General features: G+C 40.6%; 1 protein-coding gene across 1 annotated transcript in view; it reads right to left on the bottom strand.

The window, feature by feature from the left end:
- The window catches only part of LOC129700308 (RNA-binding protein Nova-1-like), a 244,642-nt gene that overhangs the window by 3,318 nt on the left and 225,609 nt on the right, over nt 1–15,715 (bottom strand).

The raw sequence follows: 15,715 nt of genomic DNA, 5'->3' as shown, positions 1-15,715 counted from the left end.
GCCCTGCAAAATATACCAAGTGTCATTATGGAGGCATTTTAAGCTTCTACGGCACTTTGGCCTAATGGCCTCATTGAAAAAGCCTTGCTAAAGTAAAATATCATCAACTTAAATGCAACTTATAATAACTTCTGTCTATCAGGAAGTGGACAAATTGTACTGATTTAATTACGTAAGAATATTAATAATCAGCAGAGAGTTTTCATTTTATCTACTTGGCTTTCATTTGAACTATATACTTTGAAGCACTGATTCAAGAAGTGAGACAGTAAATGTATACGTGATGAATCGTTTAGACAATCAGTTTGGACATGATCAAACCAAAAATGCAACAATACACCCTCTCTAGCTGATCATTATCCTATCTCTTTGGTTCAGTTATCCCAATCTAAAATATTTTCATCTCTGCGATTCTTCATCCGTCACGCCTGTCTCTGTGCTTTTGATTCCACTTCACTTCACCATCGTGTGGGTACATTTTATTCTTAACTCACTACTCCGTCCATTCACATAACATACTGATTATATACGTATGCTTATGAGATGTCAGTCTGGAATGTTTTGCACAAGAAACAACAACACCACATAAGATGGAGCCATGCAAAACTAGGGATCGTCCCACCCGCTGAGTTACTCCAGCATTTTGTGTTTACCTTCAGTATTCATGCTGCTGGAGTGTAAGCTGCCCAAATGAAATATGAGGTGCTGTTCCTCCAATTTGCATGTGGCTTCATTCTGACAGTGGAGGAGTCCCAGGACAGCAAGGTGTGGGAATGGGAAAGGGTGTTGAAATGTTTGACAATGGGAAATCGCGTTGGCCAAGGAGGACTGAGCATAAGCTTTCAGCAAAATGATTGCCCAGCCTGCGCTTGGTCTCGCTGATATATAGGAGAGGTTCACACTGAGAACAACAAATCCAGTAGATGACATTGGGGGGTAGTGGGTGCAAGTGAACGTCTGCCTCAGCTGAAAGAATTGTGATATATAGAAGATATACAGATGGGTGTCCAATCCTGCATTATATTTAGTTATGCAAGAAGCTTTTGAGGTATGGTTTACCGTGAAATATTTTGACAAACTGCCAATTAAACAGTGAATTAAATTTTAGGTATTGTTTCTAAAAAATGGGGAAAGGAGGAAGTCAACATTTAAAATAATATTCGCCAACCAGACGCCAAAATGCCGTGAGATCTACTTTAAAAACAAGACACGTCGGGCAACATTCTTATCAGAATTGGATGGGAAAATTGTCGAGGCAGTATTTTGCTATGAGCATATTAATGAAACCATCAGCAAACAAATAATCAAACAGTAAATTGGACTGCATTTCCTCTGCCTGCACATGTACCGTTAACATAAATCATGAAGTTGATTTTTTTTTTACTGCCTCCCACACTGTTATGTTCAAGGTGAGGCGTGGCATTTAAACGTATATTGGACTGAACATTCAACCAGAAAATAGTGCTTCAAGTATAGGTGAATATTTTAAAGGCTTGATGAGATTTTGTTACTACCAAAACAACATCGCAGGCCCTGAACATGGAATAGTTGCGTGGAAACACATTCCTTTAGTGTCTGGTTATTGTCGTTTGATAAAACAAAGCTTTTTATACTTTATGTTGTCTCTTGTGCCTTTAAAAAAAAATCCTATCTTTCCTTCCATCTGTCTTGCTGAGATTTCACTGAAGCTTCTCAGTTTCGATTCCAATTGCCCGGAAAAAAGGATTATTCAACAAGATTGACTGGAGAAGGTCATCTTTATATTCCCTGTAAAGATTCAAAATCTCTTGCATCAGACTCTTCTAGATAGTAAATGGTACACAATATTTTCATTCACAATAATAGTCAACAAACATTTTGTGGGCAGCTGCAAGTCCGATGAATTGTGATATCTATTACCCAACAGCTAATTGCAGAATAAGGACGACATCCCAACAATGGGTGTACTTGTGACAAAATGTTGTGCCCGCTATTTTGCAAATGGCCTGCAAAATGTTTTATGGAAATATATTCTCCCACTGTTTCTCTCCTCCAAGCCACCTGCAGCTCCACAATTTCCTGCTTGTTCATTGGGAAAAGGAAAGGCACTCTTACATCTGTGATGGTGACTGAATTTGGTTGATTACAAAAGGTGGGGGGAGTGTTAACAACCCAATGAGAATTTACTGCAACAAATAGACGCTGCCTTTGTCTTGTGCATTCCTGTTGACATCTGCTCCACTTTGTCAATCTAGGAAACTGACTTTTATTTTCAATCAGGACATATCCTCCAGCTTTAATTTCACATACCAAAATAACTATTCCTGTGTTTCTGATCAACTGTTATCTTCACATTGCACCTGCCCTATTATTGCAACAAATACTTTAAAGAAATACATTTCATATTATTGGAATCATTAATCTGTATTCCCATTATTGAAGGCAATTTATATTAAAATGCAATTATCTGGAGACCTAGCAGTGGGTCATTTTGCTAAAATGCAGACATATTTTAACAGTATACAAACCAATATTCCAAGCTATCAAGATCATCAAAGCTTCATTGGTTGACTATGAGTCCCTTTTTTTTGCTGTTACCAGTCATGTCGGCATCTTAAATTCAATCAAACCTCTAAGATACATCTTTGTTTCAAATACATCTTGGCTTCAAATTCCAATGACAAGAACAAATACAAATTATAAGCCTAAAGCCACTGAATCATCTTTTGGCATCTAGTGTCAATTTTCTCAATTTAATTTAGGTAACATTAACTGAAAAAAAGTATGATTGTCGATGAATACAATTTGAGTGAGATGTACAATTATATTTTGATTTGCGTAAACAATTTTAATACAGCAGTATTGTTGATAAGCTTTATCAGTGGTAAAATTCCTTCTATGTTTACATTCTTGGCTAATAAATTAATTAGAATAAACAATAACATAGCTTTTATGATGATATACTAACAAAATATATACATATACAATGCCGCTCCATAAGGTCAAGTGATAGGAGCAGAATTAGGCCATTTGGCCCATCAAATCTCATCCGTCATTCAATCTTGGCTGATCTATCTCTCTCCCCTAACCCCATTCTCCTGCCTTCTCCCCATAACCCCTGACATCCATTCTCCATAGTTTCTACATAAAGGTATGCAAGTTATTTTCAACTTGGCAGCCTGTACATGCGCCTGCCATTGTGCATCAGCCATGCTTTACAATTTGTCCAACTTTCATTTCATTAATTTCCTTTCATAGCTGCCACGACCACCTCACTCCCACTCATCCACCCAACTTCATAGCCTATCCATTGGAGATTCAATCTTAACCTTTTACAGTGATTCTACATTTATGCCAAAGTTTTATAATTTGGCTAATATATTTTGCATTTGTGGAATTATGTGGATGTGTAGTTTTAAAAATTGAAAAAATTGAAAATTTCAGGTGAAATAAATATGTGGAGATTTAAGTGTTATCAACCTTGCATTTGTTTGAGCACGTATCACTTCTGAAGATATTTATAATGTCAAACAAACCAACAGTTGGACAATTGAAACAATTGAATTCATGTCATGTGCTTTAAGTCTTTAGAGATTCTTTAAAATATATTAGAATACATTTCATACCTATGTTCAACACAATTCCTACTTTCAAGTACCACTTTTAAGAATGAAACTCTTGCAAACTAGAATTAATTGTTGCATGGTAACTAATTAACTGCAGAAATGGATGAAATAGACTGAATTATTTAGGTGGTACAGTGGTAGTGTTGCTGCCTGACAGTGGCAGAGTCCCGGGTTCAATCCTGATGGCAGGTGCTTGTGTGTACGGAGTTTGTACATTCTCCCCTTGATCTGCATGGGTTTTCCCCGGAAGCTCAGTTTTTTGGTTTCTACTCACACTCCAAAGACGTTCAGGTTTGTAGGTTAATTGGCTTGGTAAAATTGTAAATTGTCCCTAGGATAGTGTTAATGTGCAGGGATTGCTGGTCAGCGTGGACTCGGTGGGCGGAAGGGTCTGTTTCCGCACTGTATCTCAAAACTAAACTAAACTATTTCCAACGTTAGTGTAAACTGTAATCCAATTCATCATAGCTCTCCCAGCCTTAGGCAAGACAATTACAAACAATTTTTATTTACAACAATCTTTCTTTACAACACCTTGTCACATCACTTGTTAAAGACATCTCCATGACTACTATCAACTTGCGGTTATGGCATCAGATCAGATCACGTAAGCCTATCTTAGCTATTGACCAATGCAAGCTAAGTCACTGAAGCACTTTACGATCAACATCACCAAAGGCACATTTCCCAACTGGCTTTATGAGTCTATTAATTGGCAGCTCAATATTATGTTGACCCAATGTGTGATGTCCAAATTACCACAGTTAATTTGTACATGTACTTGATGTTCAGACAACACTGGATGGATATTTGATGCCAAAATATGTTTAAATTTGCCTTGAACTGCAAATTACTAGTGGGTGCCAGAGGATTTGAGATGCTTCACCAGCATCTCATGCAAATTACAGCTCAGCTCCAAATCTACCCTGTGCTTCAAGAAGTTGCTGCAATTGAGCAGACGAGGACTCTATTCCTTGGAGTGCAGGAAGAGGAGGGGTGATCTTATAGAGGTGCACAAAATCATGAGAGGAATAGATCAGGTAGATGCACAGAGTCTCTTGCCCTGGGTAGGGAAATCGAGAGCCAGAGGACATAGGTTTATGATGATGGGGGAAAGATTTAATAGGAACCCGAGGAGTTACTTTTTCACAAAAAGGGTGGTGGTTGTATGGAACGAGTTGCCGGAGGGGGTAGATGAGGCAGGTACTATCACAACATTTAAGAAACATTTAGACAAGTACATGAATAGGACAGGTGAAGAGGGATATGGGCCAATGCAGGCAGGTGGGATCAGTGTAGATGGGACATGTTGACTAGTGTGGGCAAGTTGGGACGAAGGGCCTGTTTTCATACTGTAAGACTATACTCTGATGGTCCAATGTGACAAAAGATTTTTTGGCTACCCTATCTACCTGTGATACCACTTTCAACAAATTACGTACCTGTACTTCTAGACCCCCCTGCTCTACCTCACTTCCGAGACCCCTACTGTTCACTATGTACTGTTAGGACCTGTCCCTATTAGTGCTCCCAAAATTCAACACCTCACATTTCTCTGTATAAAATTTCATTGGACATGGGTGGCTCATGGCAGATCTGTGCAAATATACAGTAATACCTCTGCCTAAAATTATTGGTCTATTAAAACTGACAGTACATTTCAGAAGGAATATAAATAATACTTGTTACTCCAGAATTTACAATGCAGATGGACTGATTTAAACATCATTCTTTTGAGATTCAGAACATGCCTACTTTTGAACGAAAAATAAATGCTGCTGCATTGCAGAGATGGGCACCCTGTGCATACTGAGCCTCTGTAGTTTGCATTTGTCCATGCAGATTGATTTTCTAATTTGAAATGTAAATATGGGAGCAGAGTACAAATAAACCATTTTCCTCCAACAGATTAAGACTAATAACCTGCTAATAATCTTTTGGATACTGTAGCAACAGGGAGCTGGAGATGTTGGTTAATACACAAAAGGGCACAAAGTGCTGGAGTAACTCAGGGGGTCAGGCAGCATGTCTCGAGAACATGGATACGTGACGTTTCGGGTGGAGACCCTTCTTAAGTGTTCCAGTCCCCTTTACTTCAAAATTAGGTTGAACGATGACTTTGGGTTCACGCTGTCAGTTTACTATTAGGTGGAAAGCTGATATCAACTTCCAAACAACATCAAATGTATGACTATTCATAACATTATATAACATGATTACAGTTTGTAACTTCATTAATAATTCCATTAAAAATGACTGCAATGTAAATAGTACTCAAATGCCTCATATCAATACAAAGTCTTTCTGGCAGAGCAATATTAATGAATGTTTAAACCTGACATATACTGTGTGTGTGTGTGTGTGTGTGTGTGTGTGTGTGTGTGTGTGTGTGTGTGTGTGTGTGTGTGTGTGTGTGTGTGTGTGTGCATGTGTGTGTGTGTGTGTGTGTGTGTGTGTGGCTGTGTGCGCGCATATGTGTGCATATTTGTTTGTCGGTGTGTGCGTATGTATGTGGCTGTGTGTGTAAGTAACTATGCGCATGTGTGCATATGTTTCATATTGTGCACTGGACATATATTCCGGTTGATAATTGCAGAAGCTAAAATCAAAAGGTCAAATAAGGCTGTATAAAAACCCAACGCTAAACCCAATCCATTATCAGCAAAACTATCAGAAGTTCCTTTTTTTTTCAAAGAAAGATACAGAATAGGGAATCTGAACATGTTTTGCTACACTCTGGATTGAAATTAATTGAAGTGGAGGAATGGATAATATTTCAGTAAGGAGAATGAGATGAAAAAAGAAATTAGATAATAATAAAATAAGAACAAATCTACAGAACAGTTGGTGGGTTTCAGCTTCATTTGTGTGTCCTATTTTACAATTTAAATACGCCAACAGCAACACCCACCTTAGAGACCAAACATATTACATTAAAACACCTAGAAGAAGCAATTTATTTAAAAAAATCTACATTTGGATGATCAGCCATGATCATATTGAATGGCGGTGCAGCCTCGAAGGGCCGAATGGCCTACTCCTGCACCTATTTTCTATGTCTATGTCTATGTCTGTATAACTAAAATTCTTTATAGAAAAATGAATTAATTAACACTTGTTGAATTTTCCATAAGCATGGGAAATACAGCTGAAAGTTTTCAAAATCAATATGGAACACCTTATGTGAACAAATTGAGTAATGAATGTTATTTTAATTAGTTTAGCTTAGTTTATTATTGTCACGTGTGCTGAGGCACAGTAAAAAGCTTTTGTTGCCGTGCGATCCTGTCAAAGAAAAGATGAACGGGCACAGATAAACGATAAAGGGTACAACATTTGCCATGTGTAGCATTGTTACTGTGGTACTTCTCATGGAATTTCAAGTTGACAAGTATTCGTCAGTGTGATTATTGGATGACTGCCACATTAATGGTTCAATGGTTCTTTATTGTCACGTATGCATTACACAGTGAAATTTTTTTTGCATTACTCACACATGCACAGTCACCACATTTGACGCCATTTATGAAAATAAAAAGTCCAAAGTCCACATGCTGGATGTATTGGAGGGCCCCTGCTCCAGGTAAATCCAGGTAAGTCCCAGTCTGCTGCAGGACCACTCATTACGTGACTGTCCCAGAGTAAACTCAACAAATAGCATCTCATCTTCTGACTGGGCATTACATTCCTCTGAATATGATATTGAATCAAACAATTTCAATTAACCTGTCTTTCCAAATTGTATCTGCAATTATGAGTACTGATAATAAATCATCAAACTTGAACACTAACTCAATTTTTCTCTCTACATAGATGTCACCAGACTATCTAAATGTTTCCAAATAATCTTTTATTTCAGATTGCCAGTAACTGCAGTGCTTGTATCTCATCTGCAGTTTTATTTATCGTTCTCTATTCTCTGCTCAGACTCATCTTCGTCTATTTACACCTGCTCCAGTTGGATCAACTGAAATGAACAAGCTTTCACTAGCCTTTCTCAGTCAGTGCTGTTGCCATTCACTCTCTGCTTGGCGGCGTTCTGTCGCTCATATCCCCCTTTTTTCTATCCATCTCACCAAATTTTTGCAACTGGAACCATTTTAGATTCTCCACTTGGGGGCAGCACATTTGCTCCCTTAAGGGCCTGTCCCACTTTCCCGAGTCCTCTGCCGAGTTGAAAGGACCGTAAACAAAAATCAAGATTTTTGTGATCTACGAACTCTTCCTCCTGACTATCTTTTTACTCATGGACTTTTTTGTCATGCTGGAAAAAACATCCCAACTTACGCCGAAGAGCATGTTTCTATTCTGTACCTCTAACTAAACTCTAAACTTCTCTGGTTTTGATGAAAGGTCATCAAGCCGAAAAAAATGTAACTCTGTTTTGCAGTTCATAGGCATTGCCTTACATACATGGTAATCTTAACGCATGGGCACGCTGGGCAGTTGCCCTGGGCCCCTTGAGCATAGGGGCCACATGCTAATCTATGTATTGTAGAATGTTATTGTAGAACATGAAAACGGAGAAGAACATCGCAAGTGCATGACAGCATATTTGGTTCGGCATAAAGAAACTGGAGGTGTAGGGGCCCCAGTGCACTGCTTAGCCCAGGGGCTTATAATGCTGTTAAGACAGCCCTGCTTACATATTGAATATTTCCCACAGCTTCTGCTTTTATTATGAACATTTATAACCTAGCATCGATATTGGATGGTTCAAGTGGAAGTCTTAATTTCATATTTCCAATTTAACCTTGACTGAATCTATATAAAGGAATTTCAATTATGTTACTTGTCAGGTGGGTAATACAAACAGTCAGACCAGACCATAAATATAACAATACGTATAATTTAGATAAAAAATGACTGTCATTAGGGAGCTTTACATAGCTTTATACTACGTACTACATTTATACCACATAGCTTTACATAGAAATAAAGCACAGAAATAGTCCAACTGGATCCACACAAACAGCCTTCTATCCCTTTTCAACTAAGAAAATAAATGCTCTGTTCATTTTTTGCTCTTACACTTAAGTAGCTTGTTTTTAAATGTATCTGTATCATTATGGGCCTGTCCCACTTAGGCGACTTTTTAGGCGACTGCAGGAGACAATGCAGTCGCAGTCGCCACATGGTCACGGGTGGTTGCCGGGGAGTTGTCTTCATGGTCGTGAGGGGCTACTGCATTCTGGGAACTAGTCGCGGCCTCATTATGGTCGGGGTGAATTTTTCAACATCTTGAAAAATTAGCGGCGACTAGTATGAAGCCGCCAAGGAGATTACTGAGCATTCTCAAGCCATGGGTGGGTCGCCAGGCGGTCCAAATGGGTTGCCAGGGTTGTCCTCAAGATTCTCTGAGGTTCTCGTAGGTTGTAGCCGGTGCTGACCAGTGAATTTCATTGGCTCAATGGGAGAAAAAAGGTAAGCAGTAGTTTTCAGAACCAAGGATAACCGACCGGTAATGTTAAATGTCCGTCGAGCTTCAAGGCCGTGAATCTGTGGCTTCTTAAAAGTTGTCTCCACTCCTTCTTTCCCTTACCCCACCCCCCTCTTTTAATGGACTTGCCATACACTGTGCTTTAGCCATCTTTTTACAGCGCCAACCTTCCTGTTCATCGCGGTGTGTGTCTGTTTCCCTTGGCATTGAACCGTGTGAATTTTTTAGACAGCGTTTCCCCCGCTTGCCCTGTCCCCTGCCCGCATAACGGGCTGGTGAAGGAAGGGACGTGTTTGTGTGTTTGTGTATGTGTGTGTTCCACTCTGACAGTCGCAGTTCCAGTTGACGTTTTTTCGAGGCATCTGCCAGCAACTTGACAGTCGCCGGCAGTCCGCTGAAAAATCGCCTAAGTTGAACAAGCTCATTAGCCTCATCTAGTTTATGTAGAAGCAAGTTGTGCATTGTTACCATCCCTGGTTTTCTTCTGCATTCCTTATTGTATTTAAGAATAAGGGCGGCATTTAAGGGAGGCACAACGGTGCCCTGGTTACATCCCACACCTAAAAGATATGTGGGTTTGCAGGTTCATTGGCCTCTGTAAATTGCCCACACCTGGAGTATTGTGTGCAGTTTTGGTCCCCTAATTTGAGGAAGGACATTCTTGCTATTGAGGGAGTGCAGCGTAGGTTTACAAGGTTAATTCCCGGGATGGCGGGACTGTCATATGCTGAGAGAATGGAGCAGCTGGGCTTGTAACACTCTGGAGTTTAGAAGGTTGAGAGGGAATCTCATTGAAACATATAAGATTGTTAAGGGTTTGGACACGCTAGAGGCAGGAAACATGTTCCCGATGTTGGGGGAGTCCAGAACCAGGAGCCACAGTTTAAGAATAAGGAGTAAGCCATTTAGAACGGAGACGCGGAAACATTTTTTCTCACAGAGAGTGGTGCGTCTGTGGAATTCTCTGCCTCATGTGGAGGCAGGTTCTCTGGATGAATTCTAGAGAGAGCTAGATAGGGCTCTTAAAAATAGCGTAGTCAGGGGATATGGGGAGAAGGCAGGAACGAGGTACTGATTGGGGATGATCAGCTGTCAGACGGCATCACATTGAATGGTGGTGCTGGCTCGAAGGGCCGAATGGCCTACTCCTGCACCTATTGTCTATTGCCCCTCGTGTGCAGGGAGTGGATGAGAAAGTGGGATAACAGAACTACTGTGACCGGGTGATCAATGGTGTGCGTGGACACAGTGGGCCAAAGGGCCTGTACCTGTGCTGTATCTCTAAGCTAAAATAAATAAGTTATGAGTTTAATGATCATATTTACCTGAAAGAGGGAGCAGTCAATCAATGCCTGGGGAACATGTAGAGAATGGCAAGAACTCTTGGTAGTGATGGTTATGAACAAAAAACTGTAGCATCAAGCAGTGAGGTGTAATCTATGGACATGGCCAGGGATGGCAGAACAGAGGACACTCCATTTCTCTGAAAAATGACGACATTGTGGAAGAGCAGAAGGACACCCTGGTGAAGCATTCCAGCAACTGAATGAAAGAAGAAGAACGTACAGGTACATCTGGTCCCAAAGATATATCTTTATGGCTGGTTTTGGAAGTGGGAACTATCATATCAAAGTTCTTTAAATCCTGTTAAGGGCTGCTTCTTGTCCTCATCAATGCAGACAAAATGCCTTTAAGTTTGGGATTTCTAGTTTGCTATTCCCAGGCATGTTCCACCCCAATAATAAAGATAGACACAAAGTGCTGGAGTAATGCAACGGGTCAGGCAGCGTCTCTGAAGAATATGGAGAGGTGACTTTTCAGGTTCGGACTTTCTTCAGACCACCCCAATAATATGGGGCACTTTGTACTCCACACTAATACAGGCAAAATGCACAAAAATCAAAAAATTGTCTTTAAGATAAGTTATCTTTGAATTAAGTAATCAAAGTGGTCAATGCCACAGGGTTTCTTCTGCATGTATGCATTTGCTAGTGTGGACACATCACTGACAAACATAATGAGCAAAAAAGTTTGTGGGGATATGGTGTGATGAAGAGCCTGTTTCTGGGCATAGCAGGCCAATGGACCAATGGAAAACCCACACGGTCACAGGGAGAACGTACAAACTCCGTACAGACAGCACCTGCAGTCAGGATCGACTCGGATCACTGACCCTTGCTACAGTTTAACCGACTTATAAACATAACACACATATTATACACATATATAATATTTTATATATAATATATAGTATATATGATATATTATATATAATACATATATATAATATATTATCTTCTCCGTGGATTGTCACCTTGGAGAAGCTTGTGTGGACCTGAGATCCTGAGAGCGATGCTGTCTGGAGCTATGCTCCTGGTAGGGTCACCCATGGCGGTAAGGTCGAGAGGGAGGTCCCTGACAAAGAGCAATCCAACCAAGACCTCAATGGTGGAACAGGCGGAGGACAATGGCTGACGCTAGTGGAGCGTCACAACGGCTGGGAAGGCGGATGAAGGCTGCACCACAAGGGACATCTTGGACTCCATGCCACTGCATCCAGACTCAGATCTGTCAAGGACTGTGGGGTGGCTGTCTATGCACCAGTCTCCCCACGTTAAACAAAGTCACGCACAGGCGGCCTCCATATAGGGAATAAGTACTCATGGAGACACCCATGGTCAGCCATGACCAAAGTGGGCCTAAGAAAAATATATTATATTTATATTATATATTGTATATTATATAAAATATACAGATTTTTTATTTTATACATATATATTTGCAATATATATGCAAAAATAAAATGGATCCTATGTTTTCCCCTCCCAAAGTCAACAATCAGCTCCTTGATCTTGCTAATGTTGAGAGCAAGATTGTTGTTCTGATATCATTCAATCAGATTTTCAATCTCCGTCCTGTACTCTTATCCACCATTACCTGTTATTCGTCCAATGACTGGGTTTTGTCGGCGAATTTAAAGATGGTTTTGGAGTTGTGCATGACTACATAGTCATGGGCATTGAGAGAGTAGAGCAAGGGGGCTGAGTACACAGCCATGACATGCTTCTGCATAGTGAAGCTTATCAAGGTTACCAATTCACACTGATTGTGGTTTTCCGATCAGGAAGTCAAGGATCCAATTACATTGGGTTGAGCAGAGATGCAATCCTCTAAATTTAATGATGTTTGGAGGGATTGGTGGTATTGAATGCCAGGCTGTAGTCAAGGAACAACAGCCTGACAAATGGGTTCTTGTTGTCCAACCAGTCCAGTGCAGAGTGGAGAGCCAAAAGATCGCACCCCCCATTAATCTAATGTGGTGGTAGGAAAATTGTAGTGGGTCCAGGTCCTTGCTAAGGTAGTGCAGATTTCACGTTGGAATGAAGTTTACAAGTCCGTTCAACCTTTTAGCATGTTAAAACATGTGCCATGCTGTTCAATCAGCCATAATCCAAACTGATGACGTTGGTATGATTACACGGGCTTGTGTGACCAATCAAACAATTGGCCAGAACATACTCCATCTCTGAAATGGCTCAAAATCTCTGACAATTGCCAAAGTCATGCCTCCAGCTTTGCTGGCTGTCAAAACGGACTGTTTCCAGATGTCTCTTGACATTCAATTTACTTAAATAATAACAACCATAAAGCATACTGCCCATATTCTTACCAGTTTTTCTCACATCCCTTACTGTTTGTGTGAATGAGGAAGCTTGCTGTTCCTGTCCCTATTCTAACCTTCTTCTAGTTAAGGGGGCAGATCCACAGCATAAATGCTGGTACATGCAGCCTCTTTGTTCTTCACTGTTGGACTCCATACTATATCCAATGCCAGCCTGCAGGAAGTTTAGGACTTTCAGATTACTATTTCCCACCTGGTTCCAACTGTTGACAACTACTTCCAATCAAGGTACCCTTTGTAGATGTTGTCCAAGCCCGTTGACTCTCTGCATGTTGGTCCCAGAAATCAAACTGCAATCACTCATTCCAGTCACCCTACTCTTTTAAATCTCTACTCCAACAGCAGCATTTCTTATTTTACACTGCGGCTGGCTCAACTGTAATCATGTATATTCTTTGCGCTGACTGGATAGCATGCAACGAAAAGCTTTTTAATACACCTCGGCCCACATGACAATAAACTAAACTAAACTAAGCTAGTCTACACTAATGCCAAAATACAGAAGTTAATTAATTCAAATTAATCTTTTAGGGAGGATTCTCTTTGAGTGTATAGAAAGGGACTGCAGAAGCTGGTATATACTGAAGATAGACACAAAATGCTGGATTAACTCAACGGGTCAGACAGCATCTCTGGAGAAAAAGAATGGGTGACATTTCGGGTTGGGACCCTTCTTCAGACAGGATTTTCTTTGAACTGATTAATCAAAGTGGATTACTTTGCTTCATTATAATTATTCTATCCAAGGAGTATAAATGGACTTTCTGCTGATAATTATTTCCAATGACAAGCTCCCCTATGAATTATGAAATAAAGAGCTCAACTTCCAACGCAGCACTGTGCGCACTGGCCTACCCACCCACAGTTTTAATCAGTTCTCGGGATCAAGGTTAGCTACAGCACCGCTTCTAATTCAGCAAGGTGGTACCTGATCTATCAAGAGATCGTTTCTCGCCTCAAGCTGTTCAACTCAAGCCCCCCACCCCCCCACTTCCCAACCCCACCACGTTCAGTTTGAAGAAATGTCCTGACCCAAAACGTCATCCATCTTTTTCCAGAGATACTGCCTGATCCACTGTGTTACTTCAGTAATTTGTGTATATCTCTGTCAGGAGATAGTTCATTTTCAAACACCACTGACTGTGATTGCTGAAACTGTTTCTTCAAGGAGAATTGAACAGTTTATGGCTCCTTTCAAAATGGAACCAACTCTGGCAAATTTAAAGTGACAAGAGTTTAATTGGAATTCCTGTCATTATGAACAAGTCAAAGCAGATATCGGACTCTGTCCGTTCATTTCAAATGAAGATTACGGAAGTGCTTTACAATAATCACACCACTCCCTAACCCTTACTCCATCTTACTAAATTGTTCACGGCAGAAGGGGTCCGCGTAGGGCCGATGTCTAATGTGTCACTGAAGTGCAAATAATTTGGGAATTATCCTGATCTTAAAGAAAGGGGACTTTGATGCTATGCGACAGGAATTGGCTAGGATAGGCTGGCAAATGGTACTTAAAGGGATGACGATGGAGATGCAATGACAAAGATTTGTGAACTGAATGGATGAACTACAAAAATTGTTCATCCCTGTCTGGCAAAAAAATAAAACGAGGAATGCGGCAGGATAGTGTTAAATCCAAGGAAGAGGCATAGAAATTGGCCAGAGGAAGCAACAAGCCGGAGGACTAGGATCATTTTATAATTCAACAGAGGAGGACAAAGGGATTGATTAAGAGGGGGAAAATAGAGCTGAAGGAAACCTTGCGGGGAATATAAAAATTGACTGTAAAAGCTTCTTTAGATTTGTGGAGGAAAAGATTAGTGAAGACAAATGTAGGTCCCTTACTGGCAGAAACAGGTGAATTTATAATGGGAAACAAGGAAATGGCAGGCCAGTTAAACGTGTACTTTGGTTGTGTCTTCACTAGGAAGACACAAACAATCTCCCAGAAATACTAGGGGGCCGAGGATCTTGGTGGAGAGAGGAACTGAACGGAATCCACATTAGTCAGGAAATAATGTTGGGTGAACTATTGGCACTGAAGGCAGATAAATCCCCAGTGCCTGATGGTCTGCATCCCAGAGTATTCAAGGAGGTGGCCCTAGAAATTGTGGATGCATTGTTAATCATTTTCCAATGTTCTATAGACTCTGGATCAGTTCCTGTGGACTGGAGGGTAGTCAATGTAACCCCACTTTTTAAGAAAGGAGGGAGAGAGAAAATGGGGAATTATGGACCAGTTAGCCTGACAGCGGTTGTGGGGAATATGCTTGAGTAGCATGTTAAAGATGTAATAGCAGCGCATTTGGAAAGCAGTGACAGGATCGGTCAAAGTCAGCAATGGTTTATGAAGGGGAAATCATGCTTGACTAATCTTCTGGAATATTTTGAGGATGTAAGAAGTAGAGTGGATAAGGGAGAGCCAGTGGAAGTGGTGTATCTGGACTTTCTAAAAGCCGTTGACAAGGTCCCACACAAGAGATTAGTGTGCAAAATTAGAGCACATGGTATTGGGTGTAGGGTATTGGAATAGAGATCTGTTTGGCAGACAGGAAGCAAAGTAGGAATTAACAGGTCATTTTTAAAATGGTAGGCAGGGACTAGTGGGGTGCTGTAAGGCTCGGTGCTAGGACCCCAGTTATTTACAATATAAATTAATGATTTAGACAAGGGAAAGTTTGCGGATAACAGAAAGCTGGGTGAGTGGGCAGATGCATGGCAGATGCAGTGCAATGTGGATAAATGTGAGGTTATCAACTTTGGTGGCAAGAACAGGAATGCAGATTATTATCTGAATGGTGTCAGATTAGGAAAAAAGAAGATGCAACGAGACCTGGGTGTCCTTGTACATAGTCACTGAAAGTAAACATGCAAGTATAGCAGGCAGTGAAGTAATGGCATGTTGGCCTTCATTGCAAGAGGATTTCAGTTTTGGAGTAAGGATGTCCTACTGCAGTTGTACAGGGCTCTGGTGAAACCGCACCT

This window comes from Leucoraja erinacea, chromosome 9, assembly GCF_028641065.1.
Source record: "Leucoraja erinacea ecotype New England chromosome 9, Leri_hhj_1, whole genome shotgun sequence".
Taxonomy (NCBI): domain Eukaryota; kingdom Metazoa; phylum Chordata; class Chondrichthyes; order Rajiformes; family Rajidae; genus Leucoraja; species Leucoraja erinaceus.
Note: the sequence above shows the minus strand (reverse complement) of the source record. Positions and strands in the feature narration are given on the sequence as shown.